The sequence below is a fragment of the Atheta coriaria genome, unplaced genomic scaffold (genome assembly GCF_025399875.1).
Source record: "Atheta coriaria isolate IRGN ID8LTWV9N9 unplaced genomic scaffold, Caltech_Dcor_3.1 hic_scaffold_7_pilon, whole genome shotgun sequence".
Taxonomy (NCBI): Eukaryota; Metazoa; Arthropoda; class Insecta; order Coleoptera; family Staphylinidae; genus Dalotia; species Dalotia coriaria.
Genome location: NW_027045449.1, coordinates 11,482,430 through 11,488,433, shown reverse-complemented (window position 1 = coordinate 11,488,433; position 6,004 = coordinate 11,482,430). Strand labels below are relative to the sequence as shown.

The 6,004-nt window shown below is 32.9% G+C and overlaps 2 long non-coding RNA genes across 2 annotated transcripts; both read right to left on the bottom strand.

Moving 5' to 3' along the window:
• Positions 1-1,352: 1,352 nt before the first annotated feature.
• Positions 1,353-3,867, bottom strand: LOC135795567 (uncharacterized). The gene is made up of 8 exons (XR_010549089.1): positions 3,829-3,867; positions 3,506-3,557; positions 3,342-3,393; positions 3,177-3,228; positions 3,012-3,055; positions 2,517-2,568; positions 2,352-2,403; positions 1,353-2,181 (listed from the first exon to the last, which is right to left on the bottom strand). It is a non-coding gene; the product is annotated as an uncharacterized lncRNA (long non-coding RNA).
• Positions 3,868-4,288: 421 nt separating this feature from the next.
• LOC135796342 (uncharacterized) lies at positions 4,289-4,695 on the bottom strand. The gene is made up of 3 exons (XR_010549313.1): positions 4,650-4,695; positions 4,485-4,536; positions 4,289-4,371 (listed from the first exon to the last, which is right to left on the bottom strand). It is a non-coding gene; the product is annotated as an uncharacterized lncRNA (long non-coding RNA).
• Positions 4,696-6,004: the final 1,309 nt, after the last annotated feature.

Sequence of the window (6,004 nt, the reverse complement as noted above, 5' to 3'; positions counted from 1 at the left end):
TTTTATTCTTGTAGCACCTTTTTACCTCACCTTTCCCATGATTTTCGAGTAAAATTTTTGAATTCATATTAAACATTTCTCTCGTTATGATATGAATATTGACCATATTTGGAGTTTTTAAAATTTTCTTTCTGCACTCCCTGTATATAAGTTTTCCCAACAGTACGTAGTAAATCGCCTATATTTGTGAGTTTTGAGTGTTCTTTGTTTTAAACTTGGGATTTTCCTTCTGGAACACCCTGTATGTTGGTTTTCATTTTCAGTCACCTAGAAAATTGGCTATGTTCTGATTTTATTATTCCGGTAATACTTTATAAAGTAGTACTTGCTTGCATGTGCGCGGTTAAGCAGGTCATAAGTCCTGTTTCAATATGGCCGCATGTATTCTGTTGACTTGTAAAATCTAAACTTGTATTGTATTAAATTGTATTTGTGAATAAAGAAATGTTAAGAAAGATTTTGCCTTATGCTTTGTATGTACCCCCTCAATCATTTCAGGAACAGGTCTCTAAGAGAGTTCCCTCTCTCAGGGGATGATCCCCTGTATAAAAATTGTTAAGGTATCCTGTATGATTTGTGTACTCCATCTTTCAGTTCAGCGACAGGTCAGAATTTGTAAGAATATTTTTAAGTGTCGCCTCTCTTGAGGCGACTTAAAACGTTGAACAAGACCTTATAAGGATTGTCCTTATAAGGAGTTCCCTCTCCCTGGGGGTGATCCCCCACCATAAAAATTGTTGATATGCCTGAGAATTTCGGGGATGAAGCGCAGAGACATCGTAGCTGTAGGATGGGCCGGGAGCAATGGACGCATCGAAGCAGTGGGCGATCGACCGTAGACTGTCTTATAACGACACGTGCCAAAAAATTTAAAAATCTGATCCTGTCCTGTTCTCTCTTCTCTTCTATCTCTCTACTCTGTTCTCTTCCTCTATCTTCCTCTACTCTTCTCAGCTACTCTTCTTCTTGTTCTCCTATTTCTCTGTTCTGCTCCTCCACTTACTTTCTTACTTCTCATATTGCCTTCACTTGTATTTCAATTTCTCTTATATTTCGATGCAATTTATGTATGCAACCCAAATTACACCTAATATTTTTATATTTGAGAAAAATGCCTTCTATACCTGAGATTCGATCCGTGTCTGCAAGCATGCCAGCAGGTGCACGTCTCCACTCGACCACCGAGTGCTTTTATCTTTGTTATTTGATTCTTCTATTTATGTTTCTACTTTATACAATTTTTAAAACACAACACAATACAAGCAAGAGTTGTGTTGTACACGTTTCATGCACGTTTAGGACGCGAATACTGAAAACGTTAATAAGGATGTCACAAATAACTATGCATGAGATTATAGTATTACATTGCGTTTTATTGACAATCAATAAAAATATATACAGTGTAAAAACAAAAGAAATCATCGACGGTTATCAAATCCCGTAGCAATAATTACTTGTAAAACTTAAAAACAGTTGAACAAAGGTAATTTTTTACTTGACGTTACTCCTTTGTTGTCCCATCAATGAAGTTCTAAATCGCACGAAGTAGAATTGTTAGTAGAATTGATGTATTAATTTTGCACTGGCAACTACCACACACCGGGAAAACATGTGATTTATTCCCGCGAATTAACAATTGAGCCATTTTCACCAATAATTCCAATTGGAAGCCTCACGGATGAGATCCGACGGCCGGTTGCATTCACACCCGCACGAGGTAAAGTCTCTTAAATCTAGAGTCAATTCGTCATAAATCACTTAGCCAGTAATCGATGACCAAACGATTCTAATGCTTCTACCGTATTAAAATCTTGAGAAACGCTAACAGTTGCGATGAAGACCGACTAAGAATGAGAACACGTGCTCACCTCACAACTGCGCAACACCGACTAAACGGAAAGAAACAACAGCCAACCCGAATGCTCATTGTCAAGTTAGACTAGAAGTAAACAGAAACCTGTAATTCAACAGTAATAACAGAAGATGCGCAAATTATATCCAATTTCAACGTGCTGCGTAGGCCATTACGAACTGAAAACATAAACAAAGTGTTGAAATTTCCCCGGATCATATAGATCACATTGATTACACATGAAATTTTAGAGTAATTCTGTCTCGCCCTACCTCTAGCAGGATCCGGTCTTAATATCTTCTAACTCAGTTTTATTATCTCGAAAATACCTAAATAACGATCCATGGTATATATAACAGTAAAACAAGCCCAAATGACTGGTATTATAAAATAAGCAAAAATCAGCGTTTCAAAACACAGAAAATGCAATTGTTTTCGTTTTTTTGTGAACTAAATATAGAAGTTGTCCATGAAAATGACAAAGAAATTAAATACTTACAATCTGATGCAAGAATAGTTCCCCTGTGATGTCGGATTCAAGTGCAAAACAACTAAAACAAGCAAAAATTAGTCATTCGAAACACAAAAATGTAATTTTTGTAGCTAATTAATAATCTAATCACCAAAGTTATTTATAAAAATGATAAACAAATTTAATACTTACAATCTGATGCAGAAATGGTTCACCTACTATGTCGGGTTCAGGTGCAAAACCCCTAAAACAAGCAAAAATTAGTCCTTCGAAACACAAAAATGCTATTTTTGTAGCTAATTAATAATCTAATCACCAAAGTTATTTATGAAAATGATAAACAAATTTAATACTTACAATCTGATGTAGAAATGGTTCTCCTACGATGTCCGGTTCAGGTGCTAAACCCCTAAAACAAGCAAAAATTAGTCCTTCGAAACACAAAAATGCTATTTTTGTAGCTAATTAATAATCTAATCACCAAAGTTATTTATGAAAATGATAAACAAATTTAATACTTACAATCTGATGTAGAAATGGTTCTCCTACTATGTCGGGTTCAGGTGCAAAACCCCTAAAACAAGCAAAAATTAGTCCTTCGAAACACAAAAATGCTATTTTTGTAGCTAATTAATAATCTAATCACCAAAGTTATTTATGAAAATGATAAACAAAGTTAATACTTACAATCTGATGCGAAAATAGTTCTCCCACGATGTCCGGTTCAGGTGCTAAACCCATAAAACAAGCAAAAATTAGTGCTTCGAAACACAAAAATGCTATTTTTGTACCTAATTAATAATCTAATCACCAAAGTTATTTATGAAAATGATAAACAAATTTAATACTTACAATCTGATGTAGAAATGGTTCTCCTACGATGTCCGGTTCAGGTGCTAAACCCCTAAAACAAGCAAAAATTAGTCCTTCGAAACACAAAAATGCTATTTTTGTAGCTAATTAATAATCTAATCACCAAAGTTATTTATGAAAATGATAAACAAATTTAATACTTACAATCTGATGCAGAAATGGTTCTCCTACGATGTCCGGTTCAGGTGCTAAACCCCTAAAACAAGCAAAATTAGTCCTTCGAAACACAAAAATGCTATTTTTGTAGCTAATTAATAATATAATCACCAAAGTTATTTATGAAAATGATAAACAAATTTAATACTTACAATCTGATGCAGAAATGGTTCTCCTACGATGTCCGGTTCAGGTGCTAAACCCCTAAAACAAGCAAAAATTAGTCCTTCGAAACACAAAATGCTATTTTTGTAGCTAATTAATAATCTAATCACCAAAGTTATTTATGAAAATGATAAACAAATTTAATACTTACATGCAGAAATGGTTCTCCTACGATGTCGGGTTCAGGTGCTAAACCCCTAAAACAAGCAAAAATTAGTCCTTCGAAACACAAAAATGCTATTTTTGTAGCTAATTAATAATCTAATCACCAAAGTTATTTATGAAAATGATAAACAAATTTAATACTTACAATCTGATGCAGAAATGGTTCTCCTACGATGTCCGGTTCAGGTGCAAAACCCTAAAACAAGCAAAAATTAGTCCTTCGAAACACAAAAATGCTATTTTTGTAGCTAATTAATAATCTAATCACCAAAGTTATTTATGAAAATGATAAACAAATTTAATACTTACAATCTGATGCAGAAATGGTTCTCCTACGATGTCCGGTTCAGGTGCTAAACCCCTAAAACAAGCAAAATTAGTCCTTCGAAACACAAAATGCTATTTTTGTAGCTAATTAATAATCTAATCACCAAAGTTATTTATGAAAATGATAAACAAATTTAATACTTACAATCTGATGCAGAAATGGTTCTCCTACGATGTCCGGTTCAGGTGCTAAACCCTAAAACAAGCAAAAATTAGTCCTTCGAAACACAAAAATGCTATTTTTGTACCTAATTAATAATCTAATCACCAAAGTTATTTATGAAAATGATAAACAAATTTAATACTTACAATCTGATGCAGAAATGGTTCTCCTACGATGTCCGGTTCAGGTGCTAAACCCCTAAAACAAGCAAAAATTAGTCCTTCGAAACACAAAAATGCTATTTTTGTACCTAATTAATAATCTAATCACCAAAGTTATTTATGAAAATGATAAACAAATTTAATACTTACAATCTGATGCAGAAATGGTTCTCCTACGATGTCCGGTTCAGGTGCTAAACCCCTAAAACAAGCAAAAATTAGTCCTTCGAAACACAAAAATGCTATTTTTGTAGCTAATTAATAATCTAATCACCAAAGTTATTTATGAAAATGATAAACAAATTTAATACTTACAATCTGATGCAGAAATGGTTCTCCTACGATGTCCGGTTCAGGTGCTAAACCCTAAAACAAGCAAAAATTAGTCCTTCGAAACACAAAAATGCTATTTTTGTAGCTAATTAATAATCTAATCACCAAAGTTATTTATGAAAATGATAAACAAATTTAATACTTACAATCTGATGCAGAAATGGTTCTCCTACGATGTCCGGTTCAGGTGCTAAACCCCTAAAACAAGCAAAAATTAGTCCTTCGAAACACAAAAATGCTATTTTTGTAGCTAATTAATAATCTAATCACCAAAGTTATTTATGAAAATGATAAACAAATTTAATACTTACAATCTGATGCAGAAATGGTTCTCCTACGATGTCCGGTTCAGGTGCTAAAACCCTAAAACAAGCAAAAATTAGTCCTTCGAAACACAAAAATGCTATTTTTGTAGCTAATTAATAATCTAATCACCAAAGTTATTTATGAAAATGATAAACAAATTTAATACTTACAATCTGATGCAGAAATGGTTCTCCTACGATGTCCGGTTCAGGTGCTAAACCCTAAAACAAGCAAAAATTAGTCCTTCGAAACACAAAAATGCTATTTTTGTAGCTAATTAATAATCTAATCACCAAAGTTATTTATGAAAATGATAAACAAATTTAATACTTACAATCTGATGCAGAAATGGTTCTCCTACGATGTCGGGTTCAGGTGCTAAACCCTAAAACAAGCAAAAATTAGTCCTTCGAAACACAAAATGCTATTTTTGTAGCTAATTAATAATCTAATCACCAAAGTTATTTATGAAAATGATAAACAAATTTAATACTTACAATCTGATGCAGAAATGGTTCTCCTACGATGTCCGGTTCAGGTGCTAAACCCTAAAACAAGCAAAAATTAGTCCTTCGAAACACAAAAATGCTATTTTTGTAGCTAATTAATAATCTAATCACCAAAGTTATTTATGAAAATGATAAACAAATTTAATACTTACAATCTGATGCAGAAATGGTTCTCCTACGATGTCCGGTTCAGGTGCTAAAACCCTAAAACAAGCAAAAATTAGTCCTTCGAAACACAAAAATGCTATTTTTGTAGCTAATTAATAATCTAATCACCAAAGTTATTTATGAAAATGATAAACAAATTTAATACTTACAATCTGATGCAGAAATGGTTCTCCTACGATGTCCGGTTCAGGTGCTAAACCCTAAAACAAGCAAAAATTAGTCCTTCGAAACACAAAAATGCTATTTTTGTAGCTAATTAATAATCTAATCACCAAAGTTATTTATGAAAATGATAAACAAATTTAATACTTACAATCTGATGCAGAAATGGTTCTCCTACGATGTCCGGTTCAG